Source organism: Eubalaena glacialis, chromosome 1 (assembly GCF_028564815.1).
Source record: "Eubalaena glacialis isolate mEubGla1 chromosome 1, mEubGla1.1.hap2.+ XY, whole genome shotgun sequence".
In the NCBI taxonomy this organism is placed as follows: Eukaryota; Metazoa; Chordata; class Mammalia; order Artiodactyla; family Balaenidae; genus Eubalaena; species Eubalaena glacialis.
Genome location: NC_083716.1, coordinates 4575923 through 4600184, shown reverse-complemented (window position 1 = coordinate 4600184; position 24262 = coordinate 4575923). Strand labels below are relative to the sequence as shown.

The following is a 24262-nucleotide window of genomic DNA, read 5'->3' as shown; positions in this document are numbered from 1 at the left end:
CACGCCAAGGGCACAGTCAGGCCAGGGGTACTGTGCCCTTCGACCCTTTAAGCCTCTTGATGCTAACGGTCATCTGTCGCCCTGTTGGGTGAGGAGCAGGTAAAGTGAGGATATTTCTTAGTTGACCATATTTGCAAATTGCTTTTTTTTTTTTTAACGTCTTTATTGGAGTATAATTGCTTTACAGTGTTGTGTTAGTTTCTGCTGTATAACAAAGTGAATCAGCTATATGCATATGTATATCCCCATATCTCCTCCCTCTTGCGTCTCCCTCCCACCCTCCCTATCCCACCCCTCTAGGTGGACACAAAGCACCGAGCTGATCTCCCTGTGCCATGCAGCTGCTTCGCACTAGCTATCTATTTTACATTTGGTAGTGTATGTACGTCCATGCCACTCTCTTACTTCGTCCCAGCTTACCCTTCCCCCTTCCCACGTCCTCAAGTCCATTCTCTATGTCAGTGGCTTTATTCCTGTCCTGCCCCTAGGTTCTTCATAACCATTTCTTTTTTTAGATTCCATATATATGTTAGCATACGGTATTTGTTTTTCTCTTTCTGACTTGCTTCACCCTGTAAGACAGACTCTAGGTCCATCCACCTCACTACAAATAACTCAATTTCGTTTCTTTTTATGGCTGAGTAGTATTCCACTGTATATATGTGCCACATCTTCTTTATCCATTCATCTAAAGACACATTAGTTAATTTGTTTGCTTATTTATACAGGGTAAAAAGCAATACCAGCAATGATCCAAAATAGTAGCTCAGATTACTACTTTTGAACATCCCTCCCGACGTGGGTATACTCACAAAGCGAGCCGCTGGGTAACCAGCAGGGCCGAGGGACAACACGGGACCAGCTGCCACGCAGGCCTCCTGCTGCTTTATCCCCGCTTCCTCTCCTCCTTCCGGCGCAACCACTCTCCCCACTTCTAAGCCCTCCATTCATTTGACTTGCTTTTGAACTTTATGTAAATAGAATCATAGAGTATGTAACACCTTTTTCTCATGTTTTGTGAAAACCTACGATGTGCAAGGCACTGCGCAGTTTCTCAGTGAGTCCCCATGACTTGGCTTTGACGGCATCCCAGTTGGCTCTTATGGACCCGTGTGTCCCTGTGTAGGTCACAGAGTCGTCTTAGCGGCCAGTCCTCAAAGGCCATGCTCACCGATGACCAGCTCACAGACTGTGTGTGTTCAGGAAGGCGTCGCCACCACGTGAATCGATGGTTTAGCATTCGGCATAACTGTGAATTCGGCAGAGTACTTTGGGCTCTGTGTTGCTGGGAAGGTTTCGGAATGTTGCAGCCACCTGCGCTCTGGGCTGGAGCCGGCAAGTTGGGAGGAGGAAGAGTGGCAGCCGCTAGGGAGGGGTGGAGGAGGGAGGGGAGGAGCCTTCAGACGTCATCTTACAGGGCAGCTACCACAGACCTGATGTCCAGTGAAGGCACAGCCATCTCGACAGACGGTCCCCGGCCAGCCCCGGCTGTACCCAGCAAAACGTTCGCCCACCCTGGCCACCCACAGGGGTTGTCTCTAACAACCAGAGAGCTGTGGGTCAGAGCCCGGGGCAGGAAATGCCCGTCGATTCCATCCTGGGGACGGGCGTTACTGTTGTGTAGTCTTGGTAATCTGTGCTCTTTACCCCCAAGAAGGGTTTGGGGCAACTTAGGGAAGGGAGGCTGCACTGTGTCAGGATGGTCGTAATTCGGGTGGGTTTGGGTCTGCGTGCTGCCTTCGCCTTGAGCTCCTGAGTCTGCGTCTCTAACTCTGCGTTTCTACCCTGTGAAGCTGGAATAATAACCAGGCAGTTGCAAGAATTCAGTTAAAAATATTTGGGGGAAGCACCCTGCACAAGTAGGCATTCCACAAATGCCAGCTCCCTTTCCCTGGAGATAAGTTGTGATTGCAGTTGTACCTTAAATTCGGTCCTAAGCTTCCTGGCTGACATGGCAAAAACGGAAACACAATGGCTCGTATTGTTCTAGTCTGATTAAAAGAATGTTCCCAGTTTTTCAGGAAGCATCAACACTTTCCTGGTGCTGGATTCTAAGACAGCTTTATTTTGAAAGCCTGAGTCATTCAGTTGATGGTGTTTGCAACAATGATTTTTTTCCTCCAGAAGATGGAGAAATCCCCGTTCTATCTCCACAGCATGTATTAATCCCTTAATTTAAGAAATACTGATCTGAGGGTATAGTACTAAATTAAGTATGGAAAGCTAATACCTTGGCATAGGATTAAGTAAGTTCTGTTTCTCCATTTCTTTCATCATCGCTTTTTCGTGGAATCTTACGATAATAACGTGAAGCAAAAGAACGTAAAGTCTGGAGGAACTAGAGGGGACCCTGCATTCACCCAGTGCTCTGGAGCCTTCCAGGGTCACCGTGAGGGTGAAGGAGGTGACATCCGTACCCGCGCCCGGTGGTCTGTTGGTGTCAGCATCTGTACAGGAGCCAATCGCACTAGGGGTCTGTAGAATCATAGCGAGTGTAAACTAGTTAGTCAAGATCGGAGTGAGCGGCCGCCACCGTCCTCAGCATTCGTGGATGTGCTGGTGCCTGTGGGGGACTCTGCTCCCCAGGCTCACAGGCAGCGGGTCCAGGGCAAGGAGCCTTGCAGAGGGAAGCGTGGGTGTCTCCCTCCCCTGCCCGGCAGCTCAAGAATTTGGATTCCTTTGCCCAAAACATTGCAGTCGAGTTCTTTGTTTTTCTCCTAGAGGAACTTACACACACACACACACACACACACACACACATAGGATAGTGTGTAACCAAGGTGTTTCCCTGGCCTGCAGTGGCCTGGGAGCCCACCACACACACATGCAGACTCTGGACCAAGAGAGGCAGAGGTGAGGGGGCTGGGAAAGGTAGGGGCCACTGCACAGCGAGGTTCTTGGGGACCCTGTCCTCCCAGGGCTTCAAGAACAGAGCTGCTATGTGACAGCGAGCGTGCCTTAGACCTCGGAGCTGACCAAGCCAGGGAAGGGCAGTGAGGGGCTTTATCACTGTAGCCACAGCTTTGCAGGTGAAAGGTCTGCATTTGCAGAATTAGCTGGAATCAGAGCTACAGGCCTGGAGCACCCTCCTCCTGCCCTCCTCCCGCCCAGGACCAGAGTCCAGATTCCTGTCCTTAGAGGCAGCCCATCTCTCCTCCCTCGTTGCCTGTCCCGGGGGGTTGGGGGGACCCTTCCTTCACCACTGTTGACAACTCATCTGTTGTAGTTTTTTGTGTAGCCCAAAGCATCTCATCAGATGCTTCAAACATGGTAGGCATTCGAGAAATATCTGCTGGTCAACTGATTACATGTTATAGCCACAGATAGAACGACCCTACAACCTCCTAAGAATACTTTATAAAATTATTATTCTAAACTCTGAAGCTTGAAAATTTTGACGATTCTTTCATTAATCCTACAGCAGTCTAGGTTTACTAACGGACTCTAAAGTTTTCATTACAGCTGCATTCATGAACGAGGTAACCTTATGTTTCCCTCCATGTTGAAGATTTTAGGTGGATAATATTCCTACTCAAGTCATAAGAACCATTTATTGGAGAGAGCCCATTTTGTTTTAATTATGAACGATTAGTCATTTTAAAAATAACCCATCCCCCCAGGTGAAATTTATCTGGGGCTAGTGGTTGGACAGAAAGGCTTCTCTGCCATTAAAATTAGTTGACACAGCAAAGTCAACTGGGTCATTATCCCGACCCATATCTGTGACGGAACCAGAGGGCTGCCTGTCTAACACACGGCAGCAAAGGCCGCTGTGTCCTTTGTCCCACGCAGAGGGCCTGCCTGTATGTCACACGGAACTGAAATGTTAGGGAAGATCTTTTTGTTGTTGTTAATGGGTACAGAGTTTGTTTTGCAAAATGTAAAAGTTCCTCTTGCATATTGCACAACAATGTGAATATACTAAACACTACTGAACTGTACACTTGAAAGTGATTGAAATGATAAATTTCGTGTCATGTGTATTTTTTTAATTTTTATTTTATATTGAAGTATAGTTGATTAACAATGTTGTATTAGTTTCAGGTGTGCAGCAAAGTCATTCAGTTATACATATACATGTATCTATTCTTTTTTGAATTCTTTTCCCATTTAGGTTATTACAGAATATTGAGCAGAGTTGCCTGTGCTATACAGCAGGTCCTTGTGGGTTATCTATTTTATTTTTATTTTTTTACATTTTATTTATTTATTTTTGGCTGTGTTGGGTTTTCGTTTCTGTGCGAGGGCTTCCCCTAGTTGCGGCGAGCGGGGGCCGCTCTTCATCGCGGTGCGCGGGCCTCTCACTATCGCGGCCTCTCTTGTTGCGGAGCACAGGCTCCAGACGCGCAGGCTCAGTAGTTGTGGCTCACGGGCCTAGTTGCTCCGCGGCATGTGGAATCTTCCCAGACCAGGGCTGGAACCCGTGTCCCCTGCATTGGCAGGCAGATTCTCGACCACTGCGCCACCAGGGAAGCCCTGGGTTATCTATTTTAAATATAGCAGTGTGTATGTGTCAGTCCCAAACTCCCCAGTATGACCTGCGGCGTGAGCTTCGTTCATCGTGAGGGTTACACGCCGCTGGACGTGGCGGTCACTGAGGCTGGCGCATTTGCACAGAGGGTCACCCAGACGCTCACAGCCCGCTGCGTCCACTGCACAGAAGGGCCCCGGTGGACCCTGGGCGAAGGATCAGGGAACTGCTGGGAACACGGCTCTTAGAGAAACAGGCTTGGGTGGAGGGTGAGGTTTGTCCTCACTGAGGGATGTCACCATGTCTCAGAGCTTCTGTTCCCTCCTCGGTCATGGGGAGGGTCGTCCTTGGCCCTTGGCTCTAAGGGGAGGCTTCGGGGAGGAGGTGCCTTCCCGGGGCTTGACACGCAGCGCGGCCACGGGGTACACGAGCCCGTGCATGGCAGCCCGGCCTTGCTGTCCTCACGGTCACGGTGATTTCAGTTCTCAGATAGAATGACCAAATGGGTAAGGTGGGTCCCATCCAGCCCCGCCCTGGGTGCTTCTCCCTCATGAGGTGGTTCTGGGAGGGGCTCCCAAGAGCCCGTGGTTTCCAGTTTAGTTAAAGTGGAAGGGGGTTTGTTAGAAACTTGGCTGCTCTGGAGTGAGACTCCCAGCTCTCCGCTGGCCAAAGATACGGGCCAGGAGGGCAGGCGGCTCGCTCGGGCCAGTCGGGGATACCTGCTGGGGTGGCCCGCGGGCCGAGACAGGGTCTGTTCGATGTCCTTAGGTCCTGCCAAGTTCAGGCCTGCTCTTCAGCTCTGGGCAGTTTTCCCAAATTCAACTTCCAGAGCTTTTACCTTTTCAGAGACCCAGCTCTGTTTTAAATGAGCTGAACTTTCTTTGAATTTGCTCATGAACCATTGATCTGAGTTTGGGGTTAGGTGGGAAGATGGTTCTTTGGTGTCCTTGGCTGCAACACATCACATAAACGGTGGCCGTTTAAGGAAACGAGGGGGTTGTGCCTGAGGAGGCATCTCTGGAGTGTCCTTCCTCTGGTCGGCTGGGTCACGACTGCTTCCTCGGCCATGGCCCTGGGCACTGCTCCTCGTACGCAGCTTGTCTCCCAGGAAGTGATTCCTGGCCCGGGCATCAAAGCATCAGGATTCCCAAACGTTGGGGATATTATTGCCCAGGGACGGGGAGCACATATCCAGCTGGATATTGCTTCAGGCCTGACCTCTTTCTGACCACGTGCAACTGGCTTCCAGGTCGTCGTGTGGATTAGAGAGGCCCGTGTACTGGGGGTGTCCAGCCTTGAGCCTGACAGGTCATCAGTGCCCCTCTGACCCCTGTGCACGTGGCCCCAGCCCACTGCCACCCCCAGGGGGCAAGCAGTGGCCTCTCTGTCCTGAGCCGCCCCTTACCTGGACCTTCCCCTCTCACCTTTACAGTTCACAAGCTCATTCACGCAACGCCGTGTGCTTGGATCTTCCTCTGAAGCCATCTGTGACCTCACGTCTAGAGGCCATTGAAGTACAGAGAAGATGTGGGACCTGCCCAAGGTCACCTAGGTAGGAAGGTCACCCGCCTTCCATGGCAGCAGTGGTGGGCCTGGCTTGGGGAGCAGACGCGCTGCTTCTCCCTCCCTCCCTCCCTCAGACTTGGGTCACAGGGCAGACCACCGGCCATACGCGAGGCCGAGGAGGGCCCTGGGGTCCCTGCTCCACTTCCAGCCTCTGGCATCTCCACGTTTACCCCAGTGCCAGGGACTGTACAGATTGTTTGTGGAAGCAGCTCAAGTCCATTCATTTTCAGATTGACTCCTTGAGTGGTAAAGGAAGAAAATCATTTTCTTTGAGAATGATGGGCACGCTGCCTGCCAGTGGAAGAGGAGGGCTGACCTTTCTAGGTAGACAAAAGAGAATGCCGTCAAACATGACACTTCTGTTGCAGTATATTGTTCCCGAATGTAGCGCTGCATACTTGTGTTATAATGCCGTTTTTGTTTTCAGATGAATACTGCAGTTTTCTTACGTGTGGAGGAGGGAGGGATTCCTTACAAGTTCACAGGACTTTTCCTGTGGCGGGGTAGGGGGAAAACGGGCGCCTGTCCTCAGCAACAACGCATATCAAGCCTGGAGACGTTTCTGTTAATAGCTCAGTGACGTGTGAGTTTCCCGAAAGCTCACCTTCCATCATGAGCTCTCTCTCTGTCAAATGGCGACATTTAGTTTTTCCTCTTTAGGACAACACATTTAATGCTCAAGATGTTCTCTTTCCCCTCGTTTTAAAACCAGCCTCTTCTCTGAGCATTTTCCACGGATTCTTAATAATGAATTAGTTTAGATGGTTCAGATCAGCCAGTTAAGGTGGGGAAGAAAATCATAAAATGTTTGAGAGGTTCTGGGCAAAATAACTTGTTGATTAGTAGATCTCGTAGTTATCTGGCTTGCTGGTTTTCAAAGTCTTTCTTGGAAGACTTTATTTCCAAGTTCGTTATTACTAACAAACTGCTCTGCTCTGGAGGCCATGTTCCTGAAAAAGAACTGCGCCATTTTCAAAAAGGTTTTCTCCTTTTCTTACGATGCTTATATATGTTCTTAGTCTCTCAGTGACATCCTCTGGGTGTCTGTGGGGGATTCCCATACACATCACTTCCTGGCGACTCTGAGGTTGGGGGAGATGGGGAGCTTTCTGGGTCGGGGAGCAGCATGAGGAAAGTGATGATGTGGGGAAGACCTTGATGTGTCTGGAGGACAGTAAAACAGTTTCTGTGGGTGAGGAGCCTCTGGAAAGTTCCGCCCTGGACAATGTTGTGAGAAGCATGCTGTGGCTTTCGGAGGGGCTGCTGAAAGGGGAGCTTGGCGTTAGAAGTAGGCAGGGGACCCCCAAGTTGGAGGGTGTCTGGGTACCACGTGCTGCTCACTTGTGGCCTGTCCACATCCTGAGACTCTTGCCCGGGAACTTCCAGGCTCTGTTGAGCAATCCAGGGGGCTGTTACCAACGGACTCGACTTGTCTCATCGATGCCAGTCTGATGCGCAGACGTGCTGTTGCCTTTATTCAGTAACTGCAGTTATGATTATGTAATAATAATACGGCATCTCTTAATACTAGCGAAGTGGCACATTTTACTTGTCCCTTTGCCATTTGTATATGATTGTTGGTAACTGGCATTGTAATTACCAGCAACAATTGATATTTTAAAATTAAGCACATTATAAGTTTCCTTTCATTCTGGGTCCACGGGGGTCATGATCCTCCTGAATAATTACTTAATGCCGTGGCTCATCCCTTGCACTGCCTTGGGGAACGTGGCTTTGCCCTTGGCCTCTGCAGCTTACTGCTGTTTACGGCAGAGTGTAAGGATGATCACCAGCCAAGCCCGTCCTGAGTACCTTTCACAGTCTGAGCCCAGTGGGAGGAGTGAAACAGGCCTTGCTCTCAAGGAATGCCCCTCTGCAGCCCCATCCTGCAGAAGAGCAGGATGTCAGGTAAAGTGGGATCAAGGCTCTGGCACAGGCGAGCAGGGAGGCACAGGGCATGCAGAGTAGGCTGTTCTCTGGTCAGGTCTCACCCCCACCCTCCGCTGACTGTCTAGCCCACCTTCTCCCCTGCCTCACCTGGTTGGAGACATTGAGTTGTGTTCAGGGGTGGTCACTGGGACCCCTTCATACTCTACTGGTTCCACGTTATACACACCTGGCCCCTAGCACCAGCCTGGAGGGTAACTCGATTTTAGAGAATCACCTGGAAGGTAAGAACGGTCCTCAGACATTTTTGGGCAGCAGAAAGTTTAGAATCACAGGATTTTTGGTACTCCTTCAGAGCTCATGAAATTCATGCGAGGTCTGTGGATGCCTCCCTTGGGCCAGCACTGTTCTCAGCACGAGGGATATTTCTCTCTCGTTTTACTAGGAAAAATCATGGCCCTGCGCACGTATCATAACATCACGTCTCCAAGCACGTGCGTCTACTAAAAACAGGCCGAGAAACCGACTGTGGTTTCTGATTTTTATACTAATGGTTAATGTGGGGGTTTTTTTTGGTTTGTTTTTTAATAACAGCTTGATTGAGATATTCATCACACACCACACAATTCACCTTTTAAAAGTGTACAATGTAATGTTTTTAGTATGTTTTTCAAGTTGTGTATCCATTACCACAATCAATTTTAGAACATGTGCACCACCCCCAAAAGAAACCCTGTATCCTTAGTTAGTCACTCTTCCTTCCCTCTACCCCTCCCCACAGCCTTAGGCAACCACTACTCTACTTCTTGACTCTGTACATTTGCCTTCTCTGAACATTTCATACAAATGGAATCTGGCCTTTCGTGATTGGCTTCTTTTACTTAGCACAATGTTTTCCAGGTTCAGCCGTGTTACAGAGTGCATCAGAAGTTCATTCCTTTTTCTTACCAAGTAATAGTCCACTGTATGGATAAACCGTATTTTATTTATTTATTCATTTGTTGATAGACATTTGGGTTGGTTCCACTTTTTGGCTGTTATAAATAATGCAAGTTTGTGTGGGGATATGTGTTTTCCATTCTCTTGGGTTTCTACTTAGGAGTGGAATGGCTGGGTCCTGTGGTAACTCTGCGCTTAACCTTTCTCATACTGTTCTCCAAAGTGGCTCTGTTACTTTACAATCCCACCAGCAGTGTATGAGGGTCGTGGTATGCGTTTTGAGAGATAAAGTCTCATTTAACAAGGAGACCATAGTGTTCCAGCACCTGTCGTTCAGTCCCCTTTAAGAGCCTTTTAAAGGTTGTAGCCCATGGCTACAGTTCTCTTCTCTGTCTCAGGCCCCGTCCTCTGCTGATCCTAAAGGCTTGGAGGGAGTCTTGAGTATTTTCAGGTATAAAAGGAAGGCTGTGAGTTGAATGTGTTAGGAAACTAAGGTGAGGTGTCCTGGCCTCTGGTGGATGAGCTCTCCCATTTTCCTCCTGTTCTTTGGTCCTTAGGAAGAGCCACACCTGCTGTAAATTCTGTCTGTGGGTTTTTCTACAGTGTGTGGGACAGCGCTGTGCGTACCTGGAGAACTTTGGTCCATAACAGGGATTCAGGGAGTATTTTGTGAGTGACGCGCTGAAGGTACTGCTCTCATACTTGGGCTTTCCAAAGTCGCCTTTCTTCCCCAAATCTGCATTGTTGCTTTAGAGCAGCTCTGAGGGTGGAGCAAACAGCTGTGCTCAGAGCCCGCAGGCCATCCAGAAGTCCCCTGCAGACAGTCCTGTTGGAAGGGGGCCGCTTCGTGTCTCTCTCTGCCCGAGGGACATCTCTGGTCACAGAGGATATCTGGCCTGCATGTGGCCCAGCCAGAATTTCTGGGGACCCCAGGAGCAACTCAACCAGTGAGGGGTGGGCCATTAAGGGTTAATTTGTATTTCAGTCCTTTTATTCCAGGTAGAACTGACCAGCAGATGAGTGATTGGTCGTGGAGAAAAAGTAAAGCGATCAAATAAATCTACTGATCTTATTGCTCTGTAAACTGGAAAGTGATGCTGACATTTGATGTTTTTAGTAGAAAGTTGTGACCCAACGTGAGGAGCCTGGGTGCCCATCCTACAGACCAGGACCCTGAGGTCCAAGGGCGCAGGGGAAAGAATGTGCCAGTGTTGTCTTGGGACCTGGCGGAGCGTGACTCAGTTTACTACGGTCCAGTGGGATGGGATGGGGGTACGAGAGCCAGCACCCAGGAAGCAAGAGGGCTGGGGCCAGGGTTTAGGGTGGGACCCTGCTTCATAAGAAGAGTGTGCAAAGTGAAGCAGGCTTGGTCACAGGCGTGTAACTAAAAACAAGGGTGAAGGGGGAGCTGGCTCACACGTGACCCATAAGGAAGGGGCGGACCTCCAAGGAGGTGGCACGATTGAAGAAACGTCACCTGCTGACAAGACGAAGGGCTCCTGGGTTTCCTCTGTCGATGAGAAATGTCCGTTTGTCCACTACTGCAGAAGAGATAGAACCATCGTTTATGAGGCAGGATTGCCAGTACTCATATGTTTCCAACAATAGCCACTTTTTTCCCTCTTGGAAGTTTGTTTTCGTTTTTAATTGGAGTCTAGTTGATTTACAATGTTGTGTTAGTTTCTTCTGTAGAGCAAAGTGCATCAGTTATACATGTACCTGTATCCACTCTTTTTTAGATTCTTTTCCCATATAGGTCTTTACGGAGTATTGAGTAGAGTTCCCTGTGCTATATAGTAGGTCCTTACTAGTTATTTATTTTATATCTAGTAGTGTGTATATGTCAATTCCACTCTCCCAATTTATCTCTCCATTTTCCCTGCTGGTAACCACAAGTTTGTTTTCTACATCTGTGACTCTATTTCTGTTTTGTAAATAAGTTCATTTGTATCCATTTTTTTAGATTCCACATATAAGCAATATCATATGATATTTGTCTTTGTCTGACTTACTTCACTTAGTATGATAATCTCTAGGTCCATCCATGTTGCTGCAAATGGCATTTTTTGGTTCTTTTTTATGGCTGAGTAATATTCCATCATATATATGTACCACATCTTCTTTATCCATTCCTCTGTAGATGGACATTCAGGTTGCTTCCATGTCTTGGCTATTGTAAATAGTGCTGCAGTGAACATTGGGGTGCATGTACCTTTTCAAATGAGAGTTTTCTCCAGATATATGCCCAGTAGTGGGATTGCTGGATCACATGGTAGCTCTATTTTTAGTTTTTTAAGGAACCTCCACACTGTTCTCCATAGTGGCTGCACCCCTCTTGGAAGCTTTTGAGGGAAAGTGTGAAATCTGCACCCCTACCCCAACATTAGGAGACTTAAGGGCCCTGGGCAGTTTCCAAGGCAAAGATAACAAAGCAGAGGGGGAAGCTGGACCCCTGGTATTGGGACTGGATTTTACATGTGGGCGGGAGTGACCATCCAGGGGGAGTCAAGGGCCCAGGGGCTGCATCTCGGTGGGACTAGGCCCGCTTTAGTCCTTTTGGGTTCCTCGAGGTGGGCTGGGTGGGGTGGGAGAGCACGTGCCTTACATGTGGGAACAGGTGCATTTCAGAACTCCTGTTTCCCATCCTCTGAATCTCCTCACCTGCTTCTCGGTGCTCAGAATCTCCTGCAGGGCTCTGAGCCCAGCTCTGCACAATGAGAAAGAAAGAGCATCACTGAAGTAGCAGGTGGACACGTGCACACGAGAGGACAGTAAACCTGCCACCGAGCCTGGCTATGTGATGAGTTAGAGGGGGGAGGGGAGGGGCCAGAGGGGCGAGCTGTGGATCTCATAGACCTGCCTTCCTCTTGCCCTCTGGGCCTGATAACCTCCCCCAGCGGAGGCTGAGCTGAGTGTGTTGTGGGTACCAGGCCCTGCTCAGAGCCCTGGGTGGGCCTCACAGCAATAGGCCCACCTAGGGACATGCACAGACCCCACAGCCCAGAAAACCCCACAGCCCAGGCAAAGAGCCCTTGTGCCTTTTAAGTACTTAGTTCAGCTGGTTCCGTTTCCCAAGAACTCCAGGAGGCAAGGAAGCCTGTGCCCAGGCCCTGGAGAGGGATCCTTATAGCAAGTTACTTTATCTCTGGGCCTCAGTCTTCCCATCTGCAAAGTGGGTCTAAACTAGACTCTTCATCAGAGTATTGAGAGGATTCAGTGAGCACTTAGCAGGATGTCTGGCTATGTGAGCACCTGGCAGGATACCTGTCTTCAGGGTTGATATTTTCTCCAGAGATGTTCACACCATCCCTGCCCTCAAGCACTGGAGCCCCCACAAAGAAGCTACTCATGGCGAAAACACTTTCTGAAAGGTGACAGTGACTAACTGCCACTATATAAGAAGCGTTTGTGCCGAATGAGAGAGGTGGGCATGTGAATTAATAACGCCCAAGCTGGGGGCAGGAGGACGAGCCCAGGGAGCCCTGGCACCGGGCAGGGGGCGGGGCATGTGCTTGACCCACACCTGCAACCTGCACAGATGGCCCGTGAGACGGGAGCCAGGATAGACCACCCTCCCCTCTGGGGCTTCAGAAGGGAACACAGAGAATCCATGTCCTGTGTTCCTAAATTCCATGGCAGTGATCATGGCATAGACAGACATGGAAGAGCGGAAACGAGCAGTCGTTTGTACTTGCAAAAATGGAGTCCTTGGCGTGCTAATTTGCATAGTTTCCTAGTCCAAAGAGGGGACCCCCAACTGTGGGGTAGAGAGGTGCCCTTATGTGCACTTTGGGGGCTGGGGATTGTGCTTCAGAAAACACTCTTGAGAAGCAGGCAGCGATGCACGTGGATCTTCTGAGCAGCTGCCCATGAATAATTTTTAAAAGTTGCCAAATATTCAGAAGCCCAGCTTGTTTGTCATAGATTCACAGAATGGGTGCCTGGGAAAATGGACTTCTTTTCAGCCTTGGCAACATCGTTTTAAGGACCCTCCCCCTTTTCCAGGATGGGCAAAAGATTCTCCCAAACTGCTCATTATTCAGAGAGGTTTCCTTCCAGCCTTTCTTTCATGCATTAGAAAATACAGAAATTAACAGCTTTGCTGATGCCTGGAAGGTAAACAAGGAAACTGTGAGACTTGGCAGAGTGTGAGATCAGTGAGGACCTGCAGGGATGATTCAGAGGCGTTTTGCATTCTCCCTATCCTTTGAATCGGCAGCAGGAAGCAGGGTGAACTTGGTCCTGCTTGGACACAGTGCTGAAGCAGCGATGGTTTCATCCATTTCCACTGCCTTTGGTGGACGTGATGGGGTTTCAGTTGCTTTCCCACGTGTAGTGATTTTCCTGCTCGTTGGACCCCCAATCGTCCTAGTCGTTGTGCTTGAGTGTCACCATGACTGAGAGTGAACGACACTCCTGCTTTTCCAAGGGCTCTGACCAATGGATCAGGAGAAGCCGGTCTTGGGGAACACGGGAGCCCAGGAGAGTGCCGCCACGATGCAGGAGCCTCATTCTGGGGTCTGATTATCCCAGGAAGATTACTTCAAGTCTAGGGTCCATAGTGTCTAATTGCGTGTGTTAGATTTTTATTTGTGTGGCCTTGCGTTTTAAGATTTTAACCCATCGTTAAAAGTTCACATTTTAGGTGCCCTGTACCTGTAGAAATACGTGTATAAACATTTACAAGTAAAATGCAGGGGCTTCCCTGGTGGCACAGTGGTTAAGAATCCGCCTGCCAATGCAGGGGACACGGGTTCAAGCCCTGGTCCGGGATGATCACACATGCCTCAGAGCAACTAAGCCCGTGCGCCACAACTTTTGAGCTCACGAGCCACAACTACTGAAGCCCGTGCGTCTAGAGCCTGTGCTCCGCAACGAGAGAAGCCACCGCAACGAGAAGCCCGCACACCACAACGACCCGCTCGCCACAGCTAGAGAAAGCCCGCGCGCAGCAACGAAGACCCAACGCAGCCAAAAATAAATAAATACATTTATATATATAAAAAAAAGTAAAATGCAGATGAGCATCCCAAAAGTTTTAAAATGCTGCTGCCCATTTAAAAGAGAAGCTTGTAGATACACCCTCGGCAGCATACAGTCCTCCCACTCGAACGTTTACAATGCTTCAGGCCCAGGGTGTGTACAAAAGGCATTTTACTTTTGTCTGAGCTTGGAAAGATGACCAAGTTCTGTCCATCTCAGAGCTTGACAAGTCAGAATAATTTTAATTTTTTCCTTAAATAGAGCAGTTCCGATGGATTGATTCTAAATGGTGCAGTTTTATTCTCTGCTTAGCAAGGTCTGGATGCACAATAATGTTGCTGGGTCTTTCCACATCTTGTGAGCGATCAGAGCCAACCCTGCCGCGCGGCCACTTCCTGTGGGAGTGCCTGCCCCCCTGACCTTGCCTGCCCTCCCCGCCCCCACGGTGGATTTCCCCTGCTCCATGGCCTCGCTTGGCCTCTTTCCCAGGGTCTAGCTGGGCATCCTCCTGCCTTTGCTCCCTGGAAGCAGAGCGGCTGCCCCTGTAGGCCCCAGGGCCAGACCTCCACACTTCCGTGGTCAGGAGGCCCAGGGCTTCTGTGAACCCAGCTGCTCCCATAGGGCTGTTTCTCCCCACAGGAAGTATGTGGCCAGCCTGGGCCTTTCTAGATCTTTCCGGCCCATAGACCACAGTGGAGCTCCTTCTAAGGTTAGAAGGGACTTTACGAAATTCTGCAGTATGCATGTCGCCCTGAACAGAAGGTCTTTTGTGGGCCCTCCTCCTGGCAGGCAGTGCCCCACACACCAGGAATGTAAAGAAAAGGAAGACGGTCCCTGGAGGAATTACAGCTTCGCTGGGGGGATGGAGACAAGAAAAGAAAAAACAAGCAAACCAGAGGAAACCACACTGTAGGCTGGTCTCAGCATCCCTGGGTTAGCATCCCTGCTGCCCTGCTTCCTTGTTCTGTGTGACACAGGTCAGGGAGCTCACCGAGCCTCAGTCTTCTCAGCCTTAAAATGGGTCTCATCTTGCCTCCTAGGATTGGCTGTGGGCTGTGGGTGAGATGCCACAGGAGCCACCAACGCACTCGACTGGCCCAATGAATCAGTAGCTTCTCTCGTTTCCTTTTTTAGAGGACGGTGCTGTTCTAGTAAGACCAGGAGCCTTTCCAGCTGTGGCACTGCCCCGTGCAAGCTCCTCAGTGACACCCCCCTCCAGAGGGACATGGGTCTGTCCATGCGGACCAGCTTCCCCCACCCCTGCTTTTTAATGTGCTTATTTCACCATTTTAGCTATTTGCCCAATATTACAGTAGCCATCTGCAGGAGGGCCTTGGGCTAAGGGAAGTGTTCATGTGATAAAGGCTGACTTCAGAGGATATTCTGGTTGCTTGATTTTTGCTCTAATTCTGCACTTTAGAGAAGCTGATGGCTGTGGTTTCATGTGAACATGTGTGAGCCCCAAGCCAATATAATCTGTGATCTGTTTGTAGAGCCCACTGTATTTTTGCTTTGCTTTAAAAATCACTTCAAAGTTTAATTCAGAATTATTAGTCGGGCTCGTTTGGGATTTAGTCCACGGTGCTTTTACTCATTTATTTAACCACCCGTTGACTGCGTTTTTTGCCTTGTGGTCTTTAGTTGGGTTTGGCTCAAGGCTGCACCCCTGCTTCTGCCTATCGCTGAGTTTTGTTTTACATTAAAATGACTCAGCATTGTGTTGGAAGGGAGTTTTGAGCATTTCTATGAATCCTCCTGAAATATTAAGGGTACCTTGCACTCCTGGCTTGTCCCCATGCTTGGCCCCAGGCAAACACCACAAGTCACTCTTTCCAGCATCTTCCCAAGCTCTTGGGGGGGGGGGGGGTTGGAAGGAGTGGACTCTTGTAATAAGTTATTTCTATGAAAAAGTGGTTCCCATACCCCCAATGATCCCCTGTCGCCCAACACTCAGTGCTCCCCTTACCCTCCCCCCACTTGCTTTGTGTGATACTGGGCTCCTTTGTACTCTGGGAACTCTGTGACTTTATATATGCTACTCAACAGATTTGTCCTCCATTGCTTTTTTGTAGATTTGTGGAACTTTCTATGTCCAGAATCTTGTCATCTAAGCGTAAAGAAAAAGTCCTATTTTTTTCTTTTCAATTTCTCTGTATTGTTTTCTTGCCTCAATCACATTGACTAGGACTTCCAGGACAAGTATGAGTGGTGAGAGTGGGCATCCTTGCCTTTGTCCTGATATTAGGGGGAAAGCATTCAGTCTTCCACTGTGAAGAACAATGTTAGCTGTAAATTTGCCCAAGTAGATTTCAAGATTCCTCAGTATCAGAAGAATTAGTTAGTCTCCTTCTGTGGCTTCAAACCTGCTTCCCAGGTCAACTTTGTAATTAGTGCAACCACTTGTTATACTTGTGTGCTGTAGAGGATAGTCTTCGGTTTAACATATCTATAGCCTGACCATGGCTAAGATAAGTAGTCTATTTGGTGGAAAACGCCGTGAACTGCATTAGCTGTTAAAAATAGCGACATCAAAACATGATTCCACCATGCAGCAGGGCAGAAGCGTGATAACAACGGTGCACGGTCTCCAGCCACAGGGTGATGAAGGCTCACAGCCCTGGTGTGAGGGTGCCTTACTGGCCACTCCCACAAGAGCAAGGTCATGTCTGTCACCTGAGCAGAATGGATAAACAAAATGCGGTCCATCCATATAATGGAACAGTATCCATCCATAGAAAGGAGTCAGTCCTGGTAACAGGCCACAACATGGGTGAACCTCAAAAACATACTAAGTGAAAGCAGCTAGTCACTAAAGGCCACATACTATACAATCCCAGTTATATGAAATTTCCAGAATCAGCAAATCCATATCAGAAAATAGATTAGTGGTTGCAGGGGCCAGTGGGTGGGGAGAGGGTGGTCTGGGGGAGTCATGAGCTAATGGGCAGGGGGTTTCCTTTGGGATGATGAAAATGTGCTACAATTAGATGGTGAGGATGGTGGCAAAACTCTGTGACGGTGCTAAATACCATTGAATTGTATACTTTAAGCAGGTGGACTTTATGGGATGTAAATTATATCTCAGTAAAGCTGTTGAAAACCAAAAGAGCATGAAAGCTAAATGAATGGGGAACAAGCAAGCTGGATACTGACTGAGCTGGAGAACTGGGGTGAAGGGGGGTGTCCTGTGTGGGTTTTAAGAGGCTGTGTCTGTGGGGAGCTGGGCTGAAGGGATGGCTGGGGGTGGGAGGGGACATTGTAGGTCACAGAAGGAGCCGCTAACAGATGCAGCACCTTAGGGGCCAGAGGCTGACACTTCAGATCCAGGGCAGCCGCCATGCTCCGCCATCAACCAGAGACTGTACAGGAGCATTCGGGGCAGGACACTTTTGAAAGCTGATGATTGCAGCAAAAAGAAGTTATTATTACAGAGATTAAAAGGCCTCAAGAAGACCCCAAATCATGAGGCAAAAACGGGCACATTCAACGAGTGCTGTAGAAAAAACAGTGGCTAGAACGAGCACTTTTTTTTTTTTTTAAACCAGAAAACTGACCCTCTCTTTTTTTCTCTTTCTTTTTCAGACTATAGCCTTCGTTTTCCCTTGGTAAGTACAAAACTTTAAAAAAATTTTCTCTGATGTGTAGTTAACTAGCGGAAAAAAAAATGTTTGCGCTTTCAGTGTTTGAGAAGTATTATCTTCTAGAGAAAGAAGGCCATACGGTCAGCGTGTTCTATTTGAATTTTATGCCTTAACTGGCTTAAACAGGCTCATATCACACTTTTGGTTACATCATTTTTTTTTTTTTTTTTTTTGGCGTTTAGAATCTGGCTCAGCTGCTCAGAATCCTGAAATGTATTGTTGAGAACACAATTTCCACACGCCTTCCCCTCACTGACTTGTCCTTACTTTTGAAAGGGCCTCGCCTTATCGCAGTGGCACGCGTTCGGGGACTGTTGGGAACACAGTGGCACGTAATTGCATTGATGGTAATTGCTTCTTAAATTGATCTGCTGTGGGGAAAACTGCTGAAAAGGAGTTTTTCCGGATTGCACTTATAGTGAGGAAAAAAAAAAACAGTGTTGGCATTCCATAATTTTTTACCTTTTGAGACAATATTCCATGGCCTCCGGGTCCTAGTACTTAGTAAAAGAAACACCATCGCCCTTTTTGTGTTCGCTTAATCAACTTAATGCTGTCAAGTTTCCTAAGGAAATTGAGCGAAGACCATCTAAGAGCTTTTGAAGTGGCTGCAGCCTGTGGGCAGGTAACACATGATCTGCCCTGGTATGTGCGCCCCTCTTTTGAGTGAACCAGGATGTGGGCCACTGGGACGTTGCATTTCTCAAATGCATCACCTTATTTGAAATACCTTGACTCTGTTCAGAATTAGTCTAAGGCTGATGGGTGGATTCTTTGGCCCCGGCTGGCCCCTCTTTTCGGGGGTGTGCCTTTCATTTGGGCATCAGTGCTTGTGGTTATTCCTGGTGTGATCAAGGGCATTTTGGTTATACGGACTGTTTCTCCTTATCTCAAAAAATGCTAAATATAGTCAAAGATTTATCAAGACAGAGAAGAGGAAAACTTCCATTTCCTACCTACTCAACTAATTTTGCTGTCCATGTTCTTTATCCTATAATTATTGGATGTTGATGATTCTGAATGGCACACTTTACTCGGGCAAATGGTCACGGTGGGATCAAAGAGAAGGGTCATTACTGGAATAATATTAATGGGATGGAGACTTAATTAGAGGAAGTCTGCTGTGCCTTCTTGCCTCAGAATCCCAAGCGAGAGGTATTGCTCGCTCGTGTGGGTTGGAATGGATATTAAACCTGCTGCCATCAAAAGCAGTGGATCCTGCCCACACTGAAATTAAACATTTGAGGGCAGGCCCCACAGACTCGTCTCCTTCCGAAATACAAGGCGCAGGTTATGATGCGTTAGAAGTGTCTGACCTTTGCTTCCCTCAGCTCTCGACTCAGCACTGGCCCCTCCACACCCAGGTGCCATCCACCTGCTCTAGGATTTCCTGGCCTCTTGGAGGGTTGACCTGCTGCCTGGCCATGCCTGGGTCAGCCTCACTCTCAGCTGAGTGAGCCCATGACCTGTGCTTCCAGGGGCCCCTAGCCTCCACTGTCTCAAACCAGCCCCACGTTCAGAAGTTCATGCCCCGTCCAAAGGTAGCTGAGCCTGTGTCCCGGAGGTGACTTCTGACCTCTGGTTCCACCATAGGTGCTTGGCAGCCACCAGCTTCAGGCAGCGTCTCTTCCACCTGGTCCCATCCTTTGCCTCCTTTTCAATAGGAAAGTAAAGTTGTGCTTAGGGAGCTGTGAGTCCTTAGACTAAGAGCGTTTCTGATTTCCAGAGTCTTTCTCTTCCATGTGAGGAAAGTGTGTTGGAAGCATGAACTCCCCAACTGTGGCTACCTTAGGCGCTGCCTTTGTTTGGAATTGTAGGTCTTTTAGCCTATGGCAAGTTCATCGCCAAACATTTCAGACTCCTTCCAGAGGGTCAGGGTTTCAGCTAATAGAAAGGAATTTATTTTTAATTGGTGAGGTTGGAAACTTGCTTTTGAGTCAGTTAGAACTAAATAAATAGTTCACCTTGGGCAGATCGGGAGAGAGTAAATGCCCTGAGGTTGGGGGCCACCCCAGGCCACCGTCCACACTCGGTGCAGTGGCTCCAGAGGAGTGAACATGCCAGCGTCTCAGGTGTCAGCTCTTCCTAGGATTCTTGTGACATTTAAGTGAAATAACCCAAAGTCTAAGCATTTAGTAAAACGGTTATTGCCCGCGTCCTCAGAAAATGATGAAAATTGTTTCCAATGTTTAAAGAAGGCATTTAACTGGGTAGTGATGTATTCGCTGTATTATAATGGATATTTAAAGGCATTTCCTTATCTAGAAATAATCCCTGATTTTTCATTTAACAAAAGACACTCTGTGTTAATATTTGACTTTTTAAAAAAGTCAATTTTAAACTGGAGAAAGAGGATTCTTTTTTTTTAAATATTCAACAGTGATTATCTTTTTTTTTTTTTAATTATTATTAATTAATTAATTTATTTATGGCTGTGTTGGGTCTTCATTTCTATGCGAGGGCTTTCTCTAGTTGCGGCGAGCGGGGGCCACTCTTCAACGCGGTGCGCGGGCCTCTCACTGTCGCGGCCTCTCTTGTTGCGGAGCACAGGCTCCAGACGCGCAGGCTCAGTAGTTGTGGCTCACGGGCCTAGTTGCTCCGCGGCATGTGAGATCTTCCCAGACCAGGGCTCGAACCCGTGTCCCCTGCATTGGCAGGCAGATTCTCAACCACTGCGCCACCAGGGAAGCCCAAGAGGAGTCTTTTTAGTACAACCACCCATTCTCATATTTTTCTTCTTCTTTTTTTCAGTATCTGAAAATAGATTTGGGAAGTAATACTATAGCTCATATCGATCATCAGATACGACCAAAGTTCCCTCAACTGGGGAATGCCTGCACCTCTGTGGGTCTCGGTTGCATAGTGTTCAAAAAATGCAGTGGAATTTCAGAATTAAGACTATACGGAAGACACATAATTAAGGTTTAAATATTTTCTCCAGGCTCTTTGAGGTCTTATGTTGTTATACCAAAGCGTATCCACCAGTAAGTAAAATTAAATGATACTGCAGTTTGACGATTTCACTTTGGTTCATGGCAATACCCAAGGAGTAAAAGAAAACCAAATTAAAGCGCTAATGTTAAGTAACAGTGACTTTAATTTTAAAAGTAACTTAGAATATTTATTCACTAGCCTTGTCCTCTGTAACGATCTATGATTCCAACTCTATCAGTTTCAATACATGTGATTTTCCTCTTCTAAGTCATTTTTCTTCCTTGGTGTTGGTCTGAACAGTCCCCATGGTAGAAAGGAAAAAATAAAGAATCTGAAGGTTTTTAAATCAATTGCAGGGGCCTTGTTCTCCCAGGGTGGGGTGAATACGCCAAGCATCCTTTCTGCCCGTCTCAGCTGGGGTTGCATTTCTGTTGGCAGAACAGGTGTTCTGTGTCCTGTCCTGGTTTCTGAATCTGTAGGAAGAACAGAGAAGCAGGATGGGCAGAGCACAGGAGATTTGAAAACTTTCTAAGAGATTCGATTCCCGTTTCCTTCCTTTGCCACGTTCTCGGGGTTTTATTAGCATGCATGGACCGCGCGGGTTTCCTATCCAAGCAAAATGTGTTTCTCCCAACAACGAAGCAGTTATTCTCCCGCAAACTGCGAGTAGAAACTGACAGCCAGTTGGAAGAATGCCTTTGGATCTGATGGTGACAAACAGCTCAATCCCTCATTTATTTCCATTTCCATTTTCCCCCCAGGAAAGTTTCAACATTCTTCCAAGAAGTACCTCCTAAAAGCGTCCGATAAGTAATCGTTTGTCATATAGCGAAGGCATGGATATCGAGCTGTCAGAGTTTCCATTTAGAGGAAATAGGAACATAGCTTTCCTATATAAACGCGTGGCTCATCTCTGAGCTCCCAGCAGACCCAGTTCAGAGCTGGAATTCTTCTTCTAGAAATCCTGTTCCTGCTGACAGGAAAACATGGATTCTCTCAGGCCAGGATGGCTCCCCAGCATCGTCCCCGTAGGACAAGAGGTAAAGGGAAACTGAAAGGGGAGCCTTTCTTGTCCCTTGGGATTTATGTCGTGGTTTATTTTTATGTAATGTAATTCCTAAGGTATTTAAAAATTGGGTTAAAGAATATTATCAGGACGCATCCTTTAAATGCAACATTGGCAAGCACTTTGGTTAACTTTGTGCAGCCCTGGGCAGGAAATCTGGTACTCATGCTTCAGGAAACTGTTTAATACACCACGGCTCGGCCAAGTGGTGCGTGGGGATGGTACAGAGGAACGGTCTGCTTTGGGGCTGCCAGGAAGCCAACTAAGGCTCACTTTTTAGGAAAACAATCCCCAACTATTGTTGGGGCCCTGGGTTGCCTGGATGACACGTCAAAATCCCACCCATTTTAAGTTGGACATTTTCTATTTTTATAATCAAAACCGCCCTCTTAATTTTCCTTAGCAACTAGATTTTGTGAAGTGGCATTTTAGTTAAAAGTGACGCACTGAGAAAGTGGGAGGTACCTAGGCGGCCGGGCAGTGAGCTGGTTTTCCAGGAGCTGGTGTCTGGGTTCACGAGGGCGGGGCCAGCAGTCTGGGGGCAAGGTTGTCCCGTCTGTGTAGCTGACGTTGTAGGGACAGATGGCATCGTCAGCTGCAGATCTGTGCCGACTGCCTGGCTAAAGGCAGCGTTCACACTGGGGAAAGAAGACAAGATGTTTATAAAACCATTGGGTGTGTGACTTACAGAGAACGTTCTCAGACCCACTGGGCCACAGAGTCAGGAAGGAGTCCTGCTACCACAGGGAAGGGTCAGGGACCTCGCCCCCAGCTGCAGTCCCATCCACAGGGGACGTCCCTGTGTGAATCGGGACATTCAGCCAGCAGGAGACTCGGTGCATTCTGTTCCAAAATTGCCAATTGGGAGTGACTTTATAAAGACTGCTTATTGCGACACAGAGTTTGCTATAAACTATTTAAAATGTTGGGAAAGGAAAGGTCCCTGTGGAATTGCTGAACAAAAATGTGTCACATAATGGATTCTCTGAGTAGCTTCTCTCCTTGTTTTGAATCGAAATGAACATAAGCTAAAACCAGAACTTGGATTTGTGTTATTTCATGATGGGGGCTGATGGAATTCTAACAACTTCTAAAAAATATGTTGACGGTATTCAACTGATTTCAAACAACTCTCCCAAGATTGATCTGCTCTCAGAAATGGTACAGATTTTGTGTTCAGGTGTTACATATATGTAAATATTTTTAAAGCTACCGTGTTGCTGCTGAGAAGTTAATTTTTTTTAAAAACGTCATGTTGGTGGAAATTATCATGTGCAAAAGCAGGACTTGATCTATTTCCTGTTTTGCCAGATAACGTTGTAAATGCCTTATGCTGAAAACCTAAATGGCATTGCTGATAACTCACGTGCGGTTCATTGTCTTCTTTGGGCCTCATTGACACCTGGGCGCAGTCTAGGTGTACGTTCTCACCTCCACCATAAAGATGGGGGGACGGAGACTTGGGCAGGCATGGAGGGGTGAGAGCACAGTGGGAAGGGGCTCACAGGTCCCCGTGTTCCCTGCACTGAGCCCAGGTTCCTCTCAAACCTAAAAACCAGTCAGCTCTCATGACCACCTCCAAAGGTAAGGTGCAGACCTGCCAAAAAAAAAAACAAAACACAACAATGCATTTTCCATTATGGAAAATGTGATTTTTCTGTTATGAAAGTAGTAGAGCTCATTACTAACTAAGAACATATCCTGTGGATTCTGCACACAGTTTTCTGGTAAATAATTATATTTGGGAACAGTTTTATGATCGCCTAAGTTGATCTTGGCCAGGGTTCCTAACTATTTCCTCATGTTATCTGCTGACCGAATCCAGTTTTCTAATCTCTTCCCACACTCTTGCCAGGCTTCCTTTCGGCGTGGCCAGTAGTCTGTCCATTCACTCGCCCAGCGTTTATCAGGTGTCTCCTGCAGGCTTATGACTGTGCCAGGTCTTGAAAAATGCAGCAGTAGATCCTAGTTCTGATTTCAGGAAATATTTCCTGCAGGGCCGATATTTGAGTCCTTTCTTTAGCAGTTCTGATTGTGTGTTCTGCGCAGTAGCCTAGAAAAGGATTGGTCAGAAATCAAGTTTAGTTCTAGAAAGCTGAATGACTTGGACGTGTCCCTTCATGCCCTAAGTCACACCTTCTTTGTTTAAAACATAAAGAGCCCTGTAAGGATTTTTTAAAGGTCCCTTCATGACATAAAGTTCTGTCATCGAGGGCAATGCTTCTCTGGATTTTGAGTTAACAGCAGAAATGCCCCTCAGGTAACCACTGCTGTGTAACCTCCGTGTTTGGGGGCTGTCACCTTCATTGCCTTCCCTTCTGGGATGAAATTTGTACATTGTGATGTAAAGGTTTTATAATCTTTGCTTTGCAAAGGAAGCAGCTGTCTTGGTGCTTTCTCGTCCCTTCTCTCTCTTATTTGTATTTGCTCTCCTGCTGCCCTCCAAGAGAAGCAGGAACCTGTAAAAGAGGGTTTTATTCCTGGAAAACAATATTGGAAAAGCAATCTTCTTCTTTCTGTGATGTTGCTTACATATATGCAAAAGCTGGGAATCCGTGGGTTTTGATTTTAAAACTTAAGCAGAAACATTAGTTAACAAAACAAAGGTCCTTTCTCCACTGTTTTGCAATCCATCCTGGCAAAGGGTTCTGGGAGCCTGCTATGGTGTCTTTTACCTGAAGAACTGATGGACGGGGAAGGCGAGTTGCTTAATCTCATCAGGTACCATGGAAACCCCAGTACCACTCTGCTCCCCTCTTGTGAGAGTCCTGCAAA

The 24262-nt window shown here is 47.7% G+C and overlaps 1 protein-coding gene across 3 annotated transcripts in view; it reads left to right on the top strand.

Moving 5' to 3' along the window:
• The window catches only part of PTPRE (protein tyrosine phosphatase receptor type E), a 161641-nt gene that overhangs the window by 48888 nt on the left and 88491 nt on the right, over window positions 1-24262 (top strand). For 2 of the 3 annotated variants that reach the window (XM_061192077.1, XM_061192057.1), the window contains exon 2: window positions 17429-17451. The gene's annotated coding sequence lies outside the window, so the exon portion shown is untranslated. Of the gene's footprint in view, window positions 1-17428; window positions 17452-21260; window positions 21462-24262 lie in introns of those variants that run through there. The other variant, XM_061192067.1, reaches the window with a different exon arrangement.